A 21,662-nucleotide genomic window follows, 5' to 3' on the forward strand; every position below is an offset into this window, starting at 1 on the left:
TTAAGAACATCATAAATCTGAAATATGTGAAATCTGGAACATATACAATAAAAAAAAATTCATAAAACAACATAACAAACTTAAGAACATCAAAAATCTGAAAACTGTCATGAAATCCATGCCGTGTTCAAACCCCATCAGTGGCCAAACTCTCTGTCATGGTCAAACCCACGAACCTCCCAGCCCCACTATGAACCACCATCACCTAAATATTAGAAAAACCAGTTAGAGAGAGATAGGTAGAGTGTGTGTGAAAGAGAGATATAAAGAGAGACTTACCATGTGTATCGCCGTCACACACCTCGGCCCCAACCATGGTCCAATGCACACCCAGAGGCCCTTAGCTTCGTCAACACCAAAGGCCACCACATTGGCTCCAGAGGGTGCCGCCACCAGCAAGACACAAAGAGTGACAAAGAGAGCGAGAACGAAAGAGAGTACAAGTAAGAGTCAGAGAGAGAGAGGGAGGTCTCAGACAGAGGGGCGGTGGTGGTGCTCGGACAGAGGGGTGGTGGTGGTGCTCGGACAAAGGGGAGGACTGAGAGAAGAGTGCGTCTGAGAGAGGGAGAGAAGAGAAATGAGAGGGACGGACGAAACGATGTGCAAATTTTTTAATATGTAAGATTATTAGAGGCGGGGACCCGCCGCTATTAATATTATCCCGCCGGTAATAGTCTTATTATCGATGGATATTTACCCGCCGCTATTAATATAATCCTGCCGGTAATAAACTATTAGCGGCGGGACCCACCGCTATTAATATATCCCGCCGGTAATAGTCTTATTACCGACAGATATTTACCCGCCGCTAATAAAAAAAAAAAATTTATTAATTTCCACATTATTAGCGGCGGACCTAATAGTCTGCCGCTAATAACCCGAATATTACTGGCGGACTAAGTCCGCCTCTAATTGTTCCGCCTCTAATTTTAGACTTTCTTGTAGTGATTTAACAGTAGTTTGTAAACATCATTTAAACTTAAATAAAATAAAAAATTAAAATATGATATTTTTGAGATATTTTACCATGATAATTATTTAAAAATAATATATAAGTAAATAAATTAAAAATATGATATTTTTGAGATATTTTATAATGATAATTATTTAAAAATAATAAATTATTAAAGAAATTAAAATATGGTATTTTTTTTAGATATTTTACAATAATAATTATTTAATAAAATAAAATTATATGTTTTATAACTTAAATAAAATTTAATTAAACTTAAACTCGTTTATTAAAATAATATTATATTAAACATATAATATAATTTACTGTCAATTAGCAACAATTTACTTTTTTAAAAAAACTAATGAGAAACATAAATTTAAAATCTACGTATAATATTTAATATTACATTAAACTATAATATATAATTTCTTTTTATCGCTCCCAAATTCAAAAACTAGAACATAAACTCAAAAATAAATTATTTAAACAAATTATTAAAACGAGATATTTATTTAAAATTTATATAATATTAATATAAATTTAATAAAAATAATTAATAAATTTTATAAATAAAATTAGAAAAAACGTGTATTACATATTATTTGTATTTAGTATATATATTTATATAGATTCAAATATAATTGAATTATAAGTTCACCGCCTATTAAAACAGAAACACTGATAAAGCCGACCAAAAAATTTCCTAATTATTAAAGGCTTTGAATGGCCGTATGCTGTCGCCAAAGAGTGACACTTGTGATTTACATAAATGAATTTATGAAACACTTAAAAATGTTCTATGAAACAACAAACCAAAAAACACTCAAGTATGTCCCATACACGTGTATAAAACCGGCCACATGCGTTGCATGTGATCAGCCAACGGAATTAAATGATACCACGTGGCACAAACACGTCTACGTACGTAGTCTCTTTCCTTTTTAACAAAAGTCAATCTTTTTACAGCACAACAAAAGTCAATCTTAATTCTTTTATATTTTTTTCCGTAAAATATAGTTTTTTTCTTTTAAGATGTTTTTTATGGACTGTACTATGTGGTATTAAATTGTAACAAATTATGTTTTATAATATATTTTTATATAATTCTATATTTTATATTTACTTATATTTATATATAAATATATAATATTTTTAATCAAATTCAATTCTAAACATATTATTATATAAAAAAATGTTATAAAATATAACTTTTTATATAATACGTTATATAAAAAATAAAAAAAAGTACTAGCGCATTCTCCTTAAGGAAAATGTCATAATTTTTTACATGGAATTTATATTTTTATTTTATATATTCTATTTACTGCAAAATTGAGAAATTTAAAAATTATTAAGAAATTGAACATTTTAACCCAAAAAAAAATATCATTAAAAAACTAAACTTAATTGTCATTGTTTTAAATTCTCAAGAACTTGATAAAATAAAAATGTTGATATACCAAACAACAATGAATACTAAAAGTGTAGTGTTCATGTTAAACATCATAAAACAGAATAAGTTCTTTTTAGAGCTGCAAGAGAAAGTAAGTTATAAAAAAATTATTTCATTATTTTTTTAATGAAAAACATAATAATTTTTTATTTACTCCAATATACTAATTATTATAACAGAATAATTTTTAAAAAAAATTAGAACAGAATAATCTCACAATTACTAACCCCACCGTATTTAGCACGATTTGCAATTAAAATAAACTAAAGATATATTGAAACCGGTCTATCAAAAAAAAAAACAATAATGACTTACCAAAATTGCATATATAAATATATATATTTCATGGGGGTCATAAGAAGGCATCATTACGGGGATCTTAATTAAATTGAATACACGAGGAAAACAACATGAACGTAGTTCTGACGACCATTAATTAAACGCCTGAAAATCAACCCATGCATTAATACATACAAAGACGGTGCTAATCTGAACTTAAAATTAATTCCAACTCCATTTTTTTCGGTATATGAAATCGCACCGTCAAACAAAAAAAAAATTCAAGAAGTAAATTTTTTATCCAATTTTGATTTCTCAATCATTTATCTCTAATCAATAAATATATGCTATATTATTTAGAATAAAAAAATATTTTTATACTCGAACTATGACCAATTCATATAGTACCCCCGAATGATTCATAATATTAAAAATTTCCTCCGAATTATGCTCGTTACACAATCGTGAGACTTCTGTTAGATTTTTTCCTAGATAACTAATAGAATGCAGATGTGGCATTTTGCTGCAGATGTGGCAATTCATATCGTACACCCGAATGATTCATGATATCAAAAATTTCTCCCGAACTATACACGTTACTCAATCATGAGACTTCTATTAGATTTTTTCCTAGATAACTAACAGAATAATGATGTGACATGTTGCTGCAGATGTGGCAATTCATATCGTACTCCCGAATAATTCGTGATATCAATGAACTATACACGTTACTCAATTGTGAGACTTCTGTTAGATTTTTTCCTAGATAACTAACAGAATGATAATGTAGCACTTTCCTACATATGTGGCAATGTCACATGTATAATAATTAGCAATTTTGCTGCTTGAACTTTGACCACTACCAAATCACGTCATTTTTTATCAAAAAATTTAATTTTTTTTATTAAACAAATAATTAAAATCTTAATTTTTTAAATAATCATTTTAAAAGATCAAGAAAATAAAAAATACAAATATTAAAAATCTAATTAATAAAAAATAAGTTATTTTTTCTTTTACAATATAAAATAAATCTATTTTAAAATAAAAATTAAAAATAAATCCTAAAACTAAGTTTTTCTACTTCATCCTTCTTCTTCTTCTTCACTACATCCGCTCCATCCTTCCCAACCACTCTAGGTTCTGCAGCAAGATGGATGGTCGGAGGACACGACGGAGGCAGTTAGAGGATGCAAGAGGAAAGAGGAATAGAACACGTATGTACTGCGCAAATCTTGAATTGAAGGATCGACGACGAGCGACGACCTATAGTAATATTAATGGTAATTTTCATCTCTAAGATTATACTATTTACAGTCATATATTTTATTTTCAGTGTTTCGTGGTTGTTGAAGATAGACATTTGTTTAATTTTACATATGAAATTACTAAAAAAAAAATATTTATAATATGGTTTTCTATTTGATGAACTGCAAATTTTTTTATAATTTGAAAATTTAAGTATTTTTTAATTTCTTAATCTTTTAAAATGATTTTTTAAGGTTTTAGTTATTTTTTTAAGAAAAAAATATTTTTTTAAAAAAATTAATAAAAAATGCACGATTTAGTAATGGTTAAAGTTTGGGGGGGCAAAATGTAGCATCATTACTCTGTTAGCCACCTAGGACAAAATCTAACATAAATTTCACGTTTGAGTAATGTGTATAGTTTGGGAAGAATTTTTAATATTGCGAATTATTTAAAGGGCACGGTTTGAATCAGTCATAATTGGAGGACAAAAATATTATTTATTCTATTATTTAAAATTAGTAATTATTGAAATAATATTTCAACTTTATTATTTTTATTTAAATATTTTAAAGGGCGTATCATATGACATATATTTATTGGTTGAACAAAAATTAAAAACATTAAAATTAGACAGAAAATTGGAAATGTGATACTACATTTAATTTTGTATACTATGCATCTTAAAAAATAAAAATATAAAAATAAAAACGTCACAAATATAATTGATAAACTATATATATATATAGAGAGTATAGACGACACGTAACTCCCTTGAACTGTTTTTTAGTATAGGAGTTGATAAGCATCTTGACAAATTTCTCTAATAATTCATAAATGGAATGATATGATTGTGAATGAATAAAGTCAGCGTGCGCGTAATTTATCAATGCTCCACATAATGATGTTATATTTTTGGGTAGTTGATTATCTCTCTATAATCTTTGAATATCTGTTCTCTATGATTGGAATGATTATATTTCATAAATTTATATGAATTAATATTAATAATTAATTATATGTATATATTTTAGCTATTATATTTTTATTCAATAATTGGGATCGTTAATTTGATAATTTAAACAAGAAATATTAAATGAATCATAATAACTTAGCATCTCAATTTAATAAAAATTAATATATACTTTTTAAAATGTAACCATCATATATATATATAACACCATTGAAACCTCTTTCATTCTTTCTTTCTTTTTTGTATATGTAGTGGTTCTAATAAATAATAATAATTCTTATTTATATTTATTCTTTTCTAATCACTACAATTTAATCTAAATGTTTACATTTTTTTTGTTGCTTGCTTATTAAATTGAACAAAAATTAAATAAATGAGACAAATAGTTATTTTCTAATTAAATACTTTATTGTACAAGTGATATTTTGCAATTTATTTATTAGTAGAAATTATAATTGTATTTAAGAATTATATTTATTAATTTTTACGATTAAGATTAATTTTTAAGTAATTTATGTGCGTTAACAAAATCAAAACTTAATATATAGTATTCATTATTTTAAACTAACACTACAATTTTTTCCAAAAAAAAAAAGAAAAAAAAGAATGACACTATATTAGAAGTCGAGACAACAAGAGTTGGAGTCCAATGGTTGAGTAAATCAATAACAAAATATTTTAGTTGAATTGTAAGTCTAAGTCTAGTATTAGTGTTATTTCCAACAGTAATAATTCCATTAATTAAGTTTCTTAATACGGTGTATGTAAGTGGATTGACTTGAGAGAAATCACCGAAACTATAGTGTTAGAAAATAAATAAAATTATTAATTAGTGAAGATTGACATTGAAAATAATCCATCTTTCTTGTATTTTTTGATACCATCATATTTACGTCTTATTATAGGGTTTGAGACTATTTTATTATAGGGAAGTGATGAAGAAAAGATTAGTGTTTGAAATGAGTGGGTCAAAGAGAGAATATATTTGACTTTTTGGGTCAACAAAAGAAATCGTGTGATATGGAGCTGGGGTTGATCTTGGACCCGCTTGTCTGGCTGTCTTCCATATTTATCATCGAATTTTTGTTCTCAAGTGAGTATCATTCTTTACATACGTTACACGTGTGAGACATCTCAAATATGAAATATACCATACATTAAAATTTTCTAAAAAAAGAAACCCCATATTTATATGACACCCATCTTATCGATTACCCAGAATTTAGATTATATAGTCCGCAATAATTGACAGAAAAGTCATGATCGATTAATTAGGTTTTTTTTCACTTTCAATGTAAGTGTAACCAGCAGACAATATTTTATTCTACCAAGATTACTTGGGTTGTGTGAGGTAAAATTTTTGTTTTTAAATCTTTTAAACAAAAAAAAAATGGAAATATAATTTTTTTTTTTAATAAAAATATGTTTGGTAACTATTTTTGTTTTTAAAAATAAAAAATAATAAACGCGTTTGATCATTTTTATTTTTATTTTTTATTTAATAATATGAAATGTTGATTTGAAAAAAAAAAAGTAAAAGTTGAAAACGGTTTAAAAAAAATTTGAAAGTGAGAAAATTTTATTTTTAAAATTTAAAAAAATAATAAATAAAAACAGAGTTACCAAACATATTTTATGTTTAATTGTCAAATTTTTAATTAATTAAGGTGTTGTTTGGTAACACTTAAAAAAATAGTTTTTTATTTATTTAATTAAAATTTTGAAAATTAAACATAAAATATGTTTGGTAACTCTATTTTTATTTATTATTTTTTAAAATTTTAATTAAAATTTATTAAATTTTAAAAATAGAATTTTTTCACTTTTAAAATTTTTTTAAATAGTTTTCAATTTTTTCTTTCTTTTTTTCTTCTTTTTTTCAAATCAACACCTTATATTGTTAAACAAAAAATAAAAATAAAAGTTATCAAACGCGTTTATTATTTTTTTTTTTAAAAAACAAAAAACAAAAATAGTTACCAAACATATTTTTATTTTTTAAAAATAAAGAAACAAAAATAAAATTATATTTCTATTTTTGTGTTTAAAAAATTCAAAAACAAAAATTTTATCAAACGGGCCCTAAATAAATAACTATTTTTTTTAAGTATTATCAAACAGCACTTGGTTTTTACAAGTTCTTACTTTTTCTGTACGTTTTAGACAGAGTGATTTCTTTAAAACATTTGTCATTAATTTCATGTGCATGTATTTTCTTGGTTTTATTTTTATCATATTTTCTTGATTGCATGCTATTTTTTTTAGAATTTTATTGTAGAGTATAGTTTATATATATAGATGTATTTAATGTGTGCTTTAGCATCTATTTAATATTACTAGTTACAAGGTATTGTTTAGTTTTATTTATAGAATTTATTAATTAATTTTATTAAAATTATATTAATGTTATATAAATTTTAAATAAATATTTTATTTTAATTAAATAATTTATTTAAGTTTATGTGTGTTTTGTTAAAATTGTAATAAACAATACTATGAGCATCTATATATCTATATATATAATTTACTTTCTATAAAGAATTTTTAACACTTTGAATAAATACATAGTCCAAAGGTTAATTTTTAAAAATAAAGAGTTAAAACAAGTAATCGGCCAAAATATAGTGTTTAGATAACCAACCTATCTATTCCTATTTTTAACATCTTGACAAAATTTGAGGTCCAAAAGTTAATTTTTAAAAATAAAGACCCCAACGAGTAATCGGCTAAAATACAATGTTCAAAATGATGTGAACCCTTACAAAAAAATATAAATTATATATAATTTAATTTTTATAAAGAATTTTTAACCTTTTGAATAAATATATGGTACAAATGTTAATTTCTAAAAATAAGGGGTCAAAACGGGTAATCGGCCAAAATACAATGTTCAAATAATCGATCTATCCAATCATATATTTAACCTTTTGACAAAACACGAGTTCTAAAAGTTAATTTTTAAAAATAAAAGGTTCAAACGGGTAATGGCACAAAATAAGTCTTACACAAAATATAAATTTCCATATACATAATTTAGACTTTTTATAAAAAAAATCACACAAAGCGTATAATAATGATAATAATAATAAAAAATAAATGCACACGTACAACAAATTTTTTGAATTTTGTTTTCGGTACTTTAATTATTCAGAATTTTCAAAAACTTGCAAGAGATTTGATATACAACGAACACCATTATGAAAAAAAAATTGTATTCAATACGCCCTCACGTGTCCATATAAGGAACATGTTGTACGAGTAGGGTGAAAAAGAATCCATGTCGTAGCATTCTCCTAAAAGTATTTTAAAATATGTATATTTTTTAATAATTACAAAAAACTGCGCGAAACGCGGTTATGTTTTCTAGTTATCAATAAATCAGATTCAAAATAACATTACATGCTCATATAACAATCCCGGAACACATTTTATTTAGAGCATTGAATTGAATATATATAGATGAAAACATACCTGACATTGAGTCCCCAATGTTCATCTTTGAATCTCTCACGATCTATATAAATAATATTAGAAGAACAATGCAAGAGAGAACTTATGGAGAGCAGCCCTTACCAAATCACATCTGTCAGTCTATTTCCCAACCACATATATGTTCAATATATATGTCTCATATGCCTTCTTACCCTAAGGGGTATATTGGGCCTATTGAGCTTATATTATCAGATATGGTGCACTATGGTTTAATGGGCCAACCTATAGTCTTTAGGGTGCTACCATGTGCCTCAAATGCAATTAGATTTATATTAATCATCCCATTATGGTCTTTTAACTATTCGTAGGCACTGTAGAAAATGATTGTGATAATGGAATTATGTTTGTAATTATATTAGTTCATATAAAATTCTAACATTCTCCCACTTGGACAATATAATCAAACCACCATAATATTGTCCATCACTAAAAGACAGTCTAATAAATCATATATAATATCATATCGATAGGATACATATATTATCTATGATTCGGTCTTAAAGACATTCAAAAACAATAACAATCATTAAACCAAACATACATGTGGTACATTAATTTGAGACTATGCGCATTCATCTCCTTTTGTACCTGTCACTTCGATGAACAATAGTATATACTTATATAAACATATATTCGTAACAACAACAATAAGAAGTGACTTCAATTATCATTATGCATGTTCAGAACAAAACACAAGCTATAAGCAATCCATACAAAATACTAGCATGTTCAATACATAAATAACAAAACTCCCACTGAGCTCAACAAGCTAGGCTCTTGACAATCCCATTCGGGCAACGTGTTCTAAAAACACACATATAGGTAAGTCTTTCGTTAGTGGGTCTGCCAACATGCTAGTGGTAGGCGTGTACTCAATAGAAATGAGGGACTCATCGACTTTCTCTTTAACAAAATAGTACTTTATATCAATATGCTTTGAGCGAGAAGTACTCCTAGTGTTCTTAGAGAAAGCTACTGCTGCAGAGTTATCACAATACAATTTCAGCGGCCTCGAAATAGAGTCTACAACATTCAATGCTGAAATGAAATTCCGCAGCCATATTGCTTGACAAGTAGCCTCATAACACGCCATATATTCTGCCTCCATCGTAGAAGAAGCTGTGAGTGTCTGCTTGACACTTTTCCATAAAACAGCTCCTCCAGCCATCATATAAATGTAGCCTGAAGTGGACTTTTTATCATCCACGCATCCTGCATAATCGGTGTCACTGAACCCAACTATATCAAGAGTGTCAGCTCGCCGATAAGTCAACATATGATCCTTTGTACCCTGAAGATACCTCATGACTTTCTTAGCCGCTTTCCAATGGCTAAGACCAGGATCACTCAAGTATCTACCCAACACGCCGACAACAAAAGCAATATCAGGGCATGTGCATACTTGAGCATACATCAAGCTATTGGGTTTTATGCCCTTATAAAACCATGTCGGACATGTAGCATGTTTTCATATTATCAATAAAAGTAGTAGAAATCATTTAGTTTGACAACCGTGTTGCTTGCTTGTTTTATTACATGATTATTGAAATAATACAAACATTTATAAAATCCCGAACATATGGATAGTTACAATTATAGTGACTAGGTCACAGTGGATTATAGTTGTAATTATATGTTCAAAAGAACGAGTCCTAAGATTAGATCAGTGCATTGGATTTTCACTGATTAGGCAATCTACGATATGATCTACTTACACATTCAGGGTGTGATGTCTTGTCCAAGGCATCGACCAAGTAGATAAGATCGGATGTATTTAGTTACATCGGACTAGGACCGATATTGATTATTGATTGATAAATAAGTATCGTTGTTATCAAATCTAATCAATGTCACAACGTTGACCATATATTAAGCCGATCTTAATTCTGAGTGATAATATTCTGCTAATTATATTATTTAAATCTTTTGACTTGTTCGTTACTAGCTTACCCTACGGTCTAGCCCATACTTACATCTTGGAGATTTATTAGTGTAATTGAGTGGGAGTATTATTCATAGATACGAAATCTATAACTTCTGTATGAGAAGTGAAAAGATGATTTCCTTAATTGCTTTGTTCAAAAGGTTAAATGATTGAGATCTCATTTATGTGATTAAGTTCACGGAAATATCATTTATAAGGAACTTAGTGGGAGTTAAGGATAAAATACTGATGAGGGGTAAAACGGTAATTTGCACCCAGCTCGTTAGTAAGTCATCGATAGAGGATTGACTGATTGTAATGGTTATAACAATGGATAACGTATTTATGGTTTTGAAAATACGTTCTATGAATTCAAGAGTTCAATTCCGAGTCTATAGTGGAGTCACGAGGAATTAATAAGGTAGTGAAATTATTCGTAAATAAATTCACAATAACTTGTTGGAGCTTGATTTCATGGATCCATGGTCCCCGCATCACCTTTGAGTAAATCATCTAGAATGTCTCAATTAATTGATTTAATTATCAATTAGGATTTTTAAAGTTGACTAGGTCAATTTTGGAAAATTTACAGAGATATGAGATTTAGAGAATAAAAGAGAATATTTGGGTAAATTTATTAATATTGATAAATTGGTATCAATATAAATAAATAATATTAAATCAAGTTTCAAATTATAATTAGTTAATTTGAATAAGGATTTAATTAATTAATTAAAAAATAAATAAATAAAAGGTTTTGAATTTAGGCCCAGTTGGGATTTAAATTCAAAATAAAGAGATTGGGCCCAAGTTCATTTATGGCAGCCCAAGGCTTTTAGTTTTGTTTATTATTTTTAATTAATTTAAATTTAAATAAATCCCATTAAGATGCCTATATAAGGAATATGATATATAGGGTTTTTAGAAGCAAGTCAATCTCAGTTGATTTTGGTAAGTGAAAACCTAGACACTCTAATCCTTTCTTAGCCACAATCTCTTCTTCTTTTCTAGATCTCTATCTCATGTGTTGAGAGCCAGCCCACACTAGTTCTAGGTTGATCAAAGGCTTGGTGAGGAAGACTGTGTTGCTGATCTTGTTCAATCTCTTGATAATACTCTGCTACAGAATGGAATCAAGGGTTAGAGAGATTGAAGGATGGAGTTGTTCCAGTTCCGCTGCGTAATGTAAGTTTTTACTTTACTTTATATTTGTATCAATTTCATAGGAGCATGTTCTAGGAATTTGCATGTTTGTGTTGATAATATGTAAATTGCATGAAAATAAATAAAGATCCTGCAATTAGTTTTTCCTACACAAGCTACCAACCAATGACGCATAAGGAATGACTTTCATTTCATCTCTCTCTTTATCATTTTGTGGACATTGGGCCTTTGAGAACTTATCACCCTTCACTATCGGTGCCTTCCCAGGAGAACATGCATGCATATTGAATCTTTTCAAGATCCGATCAATGTAAGTCTTCTGAGACAGACGAAGAATACCATTAGCCCTATCCCGAAGAATCTGAATCCCAAGCACATAGGAAGCCTCACCAAGATCCTTCATATCAAAATGGCTAAACAAAAGTTGTTTTGTCTCAGACAACAGATCAGAATTATTAGATGCAAGCAGGATGTCGTCAACATACAATACTAGAAAAATGAAACTGCTCCCACTGACCTTCATGTATATACATTGATCTACAACATTCTCCTTGAAGCCATTTGCAGTGACAATCATATCGAACTTGAGATACCACTGCCTTGATGCTTGTTTAAGCCCATAGATAGACTTTTTGAGCTTGCAAACCATGTGTTCTTTGCCAGACTTCTCAAAACCAATAGGTTGAGTCATGTAAACATCTTCAAATAAATCTCCATTCAAGAAGGCAGTCCTCACATCCATTTGATTGAGTTCTAGATCAAAATGAGCAACTATAGACATAATAATTCACAACGAATCTTTGGTGGAAACAGGTGAAAAGGTTTCTTTGAAATCAATACCTTCTCTCTGGCTATAGCCTTTAGCCACAAGCCTAGCCTTATATCTTTCCACTTGCCCATTCGAGTCACGTTTGATCTTATACACCCATTTGCATCCAATGGGTCTGCAACCTTTGGGTAATTCAACCAACTCCCAAACTTCATTTTGTGACATAGAATTCAACTCATCTTTCATTGCATCCATCCACAATACAGATTGAGGACTATTCATAGCTTCTTGATAGGTAACTGGCTCAAAAGTGTCTCCTACATCAAACTCATGTTCCTGTAAATAGACAAGGTAGTCATTAGGAATAGCAGACCTGCGGGTTCTCTGTGATCTTCTCACCATAGCTTCATCATCCCCAATATCAAGATTTTCACCTTGGTCTTGATTTTGAGGTTCATCATGAGTTTCTACCGGAATCTGTTCAATCACAGGGTCATTAACAGGAGCGGAAGCGGAAGCTACAGGTACAGGGACATAAACACGTTCTTCCCTGAATACAATTTCTCTTGACCCTTGACTTGAACCAAATTCTTCTTCAAAATAGACAGCTTTATCTGATTCTATCACTCTGGTGGTGTGAGAAGGACAATAGAACCTGGAACCCCTCGATCCAATAGTGTAACCTACAAAGTAGCCACTGATAGTTTTCGGATCAAGTTTCTTAGATTGTGGGTTAGAGGGCCTTACTTCAGCTTTAGATCCCCAAACATGAAAATGACGCAAACTTGGTTTCTTACCCGACCACAACTCATATGGTGTCTTTGGGACAGACTTACTAGGTACTTGATTCAAGATATAAGCAGCAGTTCTTAATGCCTCACCCCATAAAAATTCTGGCAAGCTAGAATGAATCAACATACAGCGCACCATGTCAAGAAGTGTGCGATTTCTCCTTTCAGCGATTCCATTCTGTTGGGGCGTCCCTGGCATTGTATATCTTGCATCAATACCACATTCTTGCAAGTATTTGGCAAAAGGCCCGGGGTTCCTTCCAGTTTCATCATAACGTCCATAATACTCTCCACCTCTATCAGAGTTGACAGTTTTAATCTTCTTTCCCTTTTGAAGCTCAACACTCGTCTTGAAAATCTTAAAAGCATCCAAAGATTCAGATTTTTCACGAATGAGCTCAACATGACCATACTGGGAAAAATCATCAATAAAGGTGATAAAGTATCTATAACCACCCATAGCAGGTGGAACAAAAGGCCCACAAATATCAGTATGAATAGTCTCCAATACATCTGTGCACCTGTCTGACTTGCTCTTTCTAACCTTGGCAGTCAACTTTCCTTTTATACAATCAACACAGGCAGTGAAATCAGAGAAATCAAGATCCTGAAGTACACCATCCTTCACCAATCTCTCTATTCTATCTCTAGAAATATGGCCTAAACGTTTATGCCGAAGCATAGAAGATTTCAAATCTAATCTTGCACGTTTTGACCCAACAATAGCATTAAGAGAAGAAGAACAAGAAGAAGTAGAAGTAACAGGAACAACATCATGTAAATCAAGCTTATATAAGTTTCCACATAAAGTTCCATTTCCAACCAACATAGAGTCACAATACAAAGTCAGTTTTCCTATTCCAAAATGAAGACTATAACCTAGTCTATCCAAAATAGATACAGAAATCAAATTCCTCCTAATAGAGGGTAAATAAGCAACATCATGCAACTCCAAAAAAATGCCCAGTATTTAGCTGCAGTCCTACAGTCCCAAAAAATTCAACTCTGACTTTAGTATCGTCTCCCATGTATACATGCTCCTCCAACTTACTCGGTCTTCTTCGGTTTGTCACTGCCTGCAAGGAATTTGTAACATGAATTGTAGCTCCAGTATCTAACAACCAAGTGTTTAAGGGCACATCAATAATGTTGGACTCTAAACAAACCATCACAAGACAATTACCTTTCTTCTCTAAGTGAGCTTTGAGCTTTCGACAATCAGCTTTCTTATGCCCAAAGCATTGACAAAAGTTGCACTTCCCTTTGAAAATCTCATTCTTATGACCAGTTGAAGATGAGCTAGCTTGCCCATTTCCCTTAGGATGGTTGGCTTTCTTCTTAGGATGCTTTTGGTCACTAGAGTTGTTGGAAGTGAACTTTCTCTTGTGAGGATTGTTTGGGTTCGTCACCATGGAGATACTTCTTGCCCTACCTTTTCTCATGTCCTCCTCTTCCTTGGCAAGAACAGCATACATCTCCCCAACAGTCCATTGCTCTTTCTGAGCATTATAGCTTGATCTGATCGCATCAAACTGAGATGGAATGTTCTCCATCACCAACCAGACCATGTAATCCTCACCAAGGTCCATATCCATGGCCTTAAGTTTATGATAGTGGCCCATGAGCTTGTTAATGTGGGCCCTAATGTCACCTGAACCATTGTAAACAGTGTGATGCAGCATGTTCAAGTGTTCATTCTTGTCATTCTTTGAGAATTTCTTATACTTTCCCTTAATGGCAGCAAGAAAATCCTTTGCATTTTCAGACTTGGGAATACTATCACGAATGGATTCGTCCATGTGATATCTCATAAGCATCAAGCAACAATGATTGGAGTGTTCCCAGTCCTCGTAAGATTTCTTATCCTTCTCAGTAGCATCATTAGCAGGCTTAGATGGTGCATCAATTCTCAAGGCCAAGTCCATTTTCATGAAGGTCAAGTTCATCGTGATATTTTCAATCCACTGCTTGTGGTTGGTTGCATTCAGCGTCAAGACGGCAGGATATCTAGGAATGCTTACAGCTGAATGAGAAACAAGAGCAATAACTATTAAATACAAGTTATAATAAACCATGTCATTTGTCCTCTTTTCTCATCAATATATGATCGCAAAATAACAAATGATCATTATGTATGCTAGAGTTCTTAGACAAACACACAAAATAGAACTCATACACAGGTAAGAATAATCTATTAAACATTATAATCAAATACATTAATTTACTATCGAAAGGATAGATAAATTGTTATTCATAACGTTTAATAAATTTTCTTCACCATATTAAGCATCCTTACCAAGCAATTATTATCGATAGGATAATTAATTACTTATATAGATCTTAATGTAATTTTGGAGGAAAAAACACAAAATTTAAATAAATAATTATTTAAATGTTCCTCTTTACTAAACAATTCACATGCTTAGGCAAGAAAATAAACAATAATTGTTGACAATATATAATAAGATTCATGCCACAAAAGATTAAATACAAATACAATTATGAATACAATTCATGGATTAATCTTGTGCATAAACATATACAAATAGTAGGACATGAGAATAGGAGTGAAATGGTAAAAATTTGGCCAAAAAAGACCCCTCACGCGCCCCCAAAAAAAAAATTTTGTAAAATTTTTTCAGAAAACGACATGTAGTTTACCAAAAACGACTTGTAGTTTACCAAAAACGACTTGTCATTTTTCACTATAAAAACGACCCTCACATGCCAAAATGACGTGTCGTTGTTACGAAAACGACGTGTCGTTTTTACAAAAATGACGTGTCGTTTTTACGAAAACGACGTGTCGTTTTTTATACAAAAATTCGACGCTGAAGGAGGCTCATGTCCGTACGAACGACATGTCGTTTTTTGCCTGACAGAGGCAAAACGACATGTCGTTTTTATCATCACTGTCACCCAAATTTGACCCGTGGGGTCTGCTACTTGGGTCTACGCGACCCGGTCGGATAGGCCATCTCCGGCCACCAAATCGGACTCCGTTTGAGGGGTTTTGCTCCACGTCTCATGCTCTATCACTTTCCGGCCTCCATTTGGATTAAAAAACTCTTAAAACCAACAAACATATATACATTTATCTATGAAAGTTTTTGGAAGAAAAAAATGGGTATCCATGGCCGAAAAACACTCAAAAAATTCCCCAAAATTTTGTCAAAAAATGGTCTAAACCCATTGATGATTAATATACTAATTTTCTACATAGCCATTCGAAATTTCATGTGAAAAATTGGGTATATATCAAAATTTCAAGCCCTAAAATCAAATGACCTTGCTCATGATACCAATTGTTAAAATTGTAATAAACAATACTATGAGCATTATCAATAAATCAGATTCAAAATAACATTACATGCTCATATAACAATCCAGGAACACATTTTATTTAGAGCATTGAATTGAATATATATAGATGAAAACATACCTGACATTGAGTCCCCAATGTTCATCTTTGAATCTCTCGCGATCTATATAAATAATATTAGAAGAACAATGCAAGAGAGAACTTATGAAGAGCGGCCCTTACCAAATCACATCTGTCAGTCTATTTCCCAACCACATATATGTTCAATATATATGTCTCATATGCCTTCTTACCCTAAGGGGTATATTGGGCCTATTAGGCTTATATTATCAGATATGGTGCACTATGGTTTAATGGGCCAACCTATAGTCTTTAGGGTGCTACTCAAATGCAATTAGATTTATATTAACCATCCCATTATGGTCTTTTAACTATTCGTAAGCACTCTAGAAAATGATTGTGATAATGGAATTATGTTTGTAATTATATTAGTCCATATAAAATTCTAACATGTTCTAGTTTTTGAATTTGACAGTGATAATAAGAGATTATATATTATATGTTTAATGTAATATTAAATATTATAAGTAGATTTTAAATTTAAGTTTCTTGCTAGTTTTTTTTTTTAAATAATTTATTGCTAATTGACAATAGATTATACTATATGTTTAATATGATATCATTCTAATAAGTGAGTTTAAGTTTAATTAAATTTTATTTAAGTTATAAAAAGTATGATTTTATTATTTTTAAATAATTATCATTGTAAAATATCTCAAAGATATTATATTTTAATTTGCTTGATTATATTTTAATTTGCTTAATTATTTATTATTTTTTAATAATTATCATTATAAAATATCTCAAAAATATCATATTTTAATTTGTTTAATTATTTATTATTTTTAAATAATTATCAATGTAAAATATCTCAAAAATATACTATTTTAATTTTTTAATTATTTATTTTATTTAAGTATTTACAAACTACAGTTAAATATAAGAATATTTTGTTAAAGTTAACATTAAAAAAAATAAAAAATCATTAAAACCAAAAAATTATATTATCTACACACTTATTATATAGATATAGAAGAGATATGAATTAGAGTAAAATTTTACTTATTTAGTTATGTTTCTTTCAATTTAGAAACTAAATTATTTGATGTTATTTTTTTATAAAAGTAATATTTGCACATAAATTATGCATCAAAATATAGTATTGAGTCTCTTCTTAATATTTACACAAAATGCGTGTAATATTTTGATGTAGTAATATTTTTGATGCACGTAACATTATTCTTTTTATAAAACTTAAGAAGTTAGTGGCGAGAAGTTATTTGCATTTTGGTGCCGTAAGATTTTTCTTATATATGAGTAGACTAATTTTAATGTATGATCTAAATATAGTACCAAGTTTAGCCAAAAAATGAACCATTGTTAACACAATATTTGCAATTGTATACAAAAAGCACAATAATAACTTAAGATGCAAAATTAACATAAAAACAAACTATTATTAATGATCATTTAATTAAATTATAAAATCTCCCATTAATGAATTATATATTATAAAAAATAATTAATGATAATATTGTAATGTGTTTATATTTTTTTGAACCATGTGTTTTGTCTCATTACCTGTTTTGACAAATTATTTTTTGAATCCTGTATTTTGCAAAATATTTCAAATAGAGTCCTAAATCCAATTTTGTTCAATATTTTTATACTAAATCACAAATAACTCATCAAACTAATAATTCAGAACAAAAACATAATCATTCTGCATAATAATTATGTTGTCATATTCAATTTTTTCTTCATCAAAATTGGGTTTAAGAGTATATTTAAACTATTTTATAAAATACAGGGTCAAAATAAAAATTTATCAAAATATAAAGTCCAAACAGGTAATGAGACAAAACACACTATCAAAAAAGTATAAACCCTATTAATTGTAATATGAAAAAATAATTATTTTGTTGTGCCAAATTTAACATAGATTTTATAGCACATTGTATTCTTACACAGTACTAATAAATAACATTTACATCAAAATTTTAGCACTCCATTGTAAATGTTTTTATGTTAAAGACAACACACTAGATGTCGAAAATTATTTAATCCCAAACTATCAAAATACACAATTGAATTTTAGCAGGTTCTTTTTAATAAAACGATATAGACTAAACACAAATAAAGTTCATATATATAGATTAATTTTATTGTTTTTTATGTGGAAAAAGAAAATTCATCAAAGGTTAAAACAGAATTCGCTTCTTTTTTTTTTTTTTATGAGACATGAAGGTTCAGCAAAACTTACCAAAAAAATAAAAATGATAAAGTTCGGAGGCAAAAATATAATATAAGCCGAGACCTGTCAACAAAACTAAGAAAACAAACACAAACTAAAACTAAAACAAGGAAAAACAATAATGAAAACCAAAGTCGAATAGAGCAAGTGTCGATGGCCAACCGGAACCTGTCACAAAACAAAGACTATCCACTTAAAACGTCCAACAGACCCCAACGAGCAACGAAAGGGGCAAAGCACCATACATCACCCACATAGGGACCATGGAAGAAAATAAAAATTCAATTTTATGGTTGAGTTAGTATTTTCATTTGCAATATTCTGTTTTAATACTTTGTTGAATTTGCGTAGCTAAACACTTGAAAAAACACAGCCAACATTGGACATGTCTGCCTCTAAATGCGTATGTACGTTATGTCTTTGAATTTTCAGCGTAGTACACTTGCAATAGATATATATACACAAACATATATCATCCGTAAATAGATTAGATTTAAGACTGGGGCTTTTTTGTTTGGCTATTTATTTCCTATTAATAATGTTCAAATTTTGAGTTTTCAACCCCAGCAAATTCAAAGATCCCAAAGAAGACGAGTTTCAATTTCATGCATATGTATGTACAAACACTTTCCCCACCACAGGCTTTTGCGGAATCTGTCCCAATAAATCTAAATAAAAAAGTCAACTATGGCTTTTTTTAATTTTATTTGAAAACACAGCTAGAGTCGAGAAAGTTTGTCTCCTAATTTCAACACCGACAGTTACATCATCGTATATAAAACATGTAATGTTATGCAATTCACTATGAGTTTTTTTTTTTCTTCACAGCAGTCTCCATGTTTCATTCATGCCCAAGCTAAGGATACCGTAGTTAAGTAATGAATATGACAAAAGCGCTTAGCTAGGCGTTTTTAAATTCTTTCAATCTAGAGTGAGATATAATCCATATATTTTCTTCAAAAGGATTATATTAGCAGGGTCATATATATTTTGGCTTAACATTTTAACATTAACAACAATATATTAATGAAGTGAATATTATTTAAAAAAATAAATACCGGATGTAACATTTTATTTTATTTTTATCTTGTTAACACTCTTATTTTATTATTTAACTCATGAATATTAATATTTTAGTAGTTTATATGTCAAGTGTTAAATAAAATTATACAAAAGTAAGTTTTTGTAATGAAAATCTATATATCTATATCTATATATTTATATAAACGATAACCACAATAAGATAATGTAAAATTATTCTAAATCACTCTATCTATTTTCTTATTTTTTTTATTTTTTTATTCAACTATAAATTTAACTGAGAGATGTTAATGAATCGTGCATGCATATATAAATATTAGATAGAAGCAACATGTAATGCATGTTTGCTTAGTTTTAAAGTTCTAAATATTGTCTAATTTTAATAAAAATTGGTTCACTGTTTTTTTTTAATATATATATATATAATAGAATGAATTATAGTTCTATAGTATATATAAATATTTATATCAATAATCTCTACATATATGACATCTAAACACAAAGTTGACATAGATATATATATATTTTTACATGGCTACATGACATATATATAAAATACAATAATATCTAAAAAGAAATTAATCATAAAAATAAAATAAAAATAGAAAAAGTAATAGTGTAGACAATAGTATACATACATCAACTATTTTTAGTTTCTAATATATCTCGCAATGTCCTTTGGTGAATTTGATGAAGAAAAAGAACTCAAATCACTTAGATAAAAAACAAACTATCACATAAATTTATAAGATAAAAAAAATAATATGTATGTATTTATTATTTTTAAATAAATATTATTTAATTATTTAAATTATCATAAAATATCTTAAATATATCATATTTTAATCAATTAATTTATTTATTTTTGTTTAAGTTTATGTTTGTTCTAATTTTTGAATTTGACAGTGATAACAAAAGATTATATATTGTATGTTTAATATATTATTAAATTTAAGTTTAATTAAATTTTATTAAAGTTATAAAATGTGTAGTTTTATTATTTTTAAATAATTATCATTGTAAAATATCTCAAAAATATCATATTTTAATTTATTTAATTATTTAATTTTATTTAAATTTAAATCATGCTTACAATCTACCGTTAAATATACGAATATTATGTTAAATATAGAAATATTTTATTAAAGTTAACGGAAAAAAAATAAAAAATCATTAAAATCAATAATTTCCGTTATCTACACTTTTTATATAGAAGAAATATATCTATATATTTAAATGACTTAAAGATTAAATTACAACACAGTTATATAAAAAGAAAATATATTCTTACACAAAACATAAATTTATTTATACGTTATTTAGACTTTTTATAAAATACCATGCATTGTGTATAATAATAATAAATAAAATTACACATATAACAAATTGTTTGAATTTTGTTTTCGACACTTTAATTATTCATAATATAATAAACACAATCATAAAAATAAAAACTAAAGTCAAGACGTGTCTACGTGTGCATATAAGGAGCATGTATGTATATTGGACAGGTATCATGAAAATAACTCCTTACCATACAATTTCCTTAAAATAATTAAAAATACATTTTCTAAACATTATAAAAAACTGTACAAATGGCAATTATGTTTTCTAGTTGTATTATAATTCTTCTACAAGACAAAAATAGCTAATTATGGTTGTTTTTGGTAAAATTTTTGTTTTTGAATTTTTTAAACATAAAAATGAAAATATTATTTTATTTTTGTTTCTTTATTTTTAAAAAATAAAATTATATTTATTAACTATTTTTGTTTTTTGTTTTTAAAAACAAAAAATAATAAACGCATTTGATATATTTTATTTTTATTTTTGTTTAACAATATAAGGTGTTGATTTATAAAAGAGAAGAAGAAAAAAAAGTCGAAAAAAGTTTTAAAAAAATTTAAAAGTGAAAAAAATTCTATTTTCAAAATTTA

The sequence above is a fragment of the Humulus lupulus genome, chromosome 8 (assembly GCF_963169125.1).
Source record: "Humulus lupulus chromosome 8, drHumLupu1.1, whole genome shotgun sequence".
Taxonomy (NCBI): domain Eukaryota; kingdom Viridiplantae; phylum Streptophyta; class Magnoliopsida; order Rosales; family Cannabaceae; genus Humulus; species Humulus lupulus.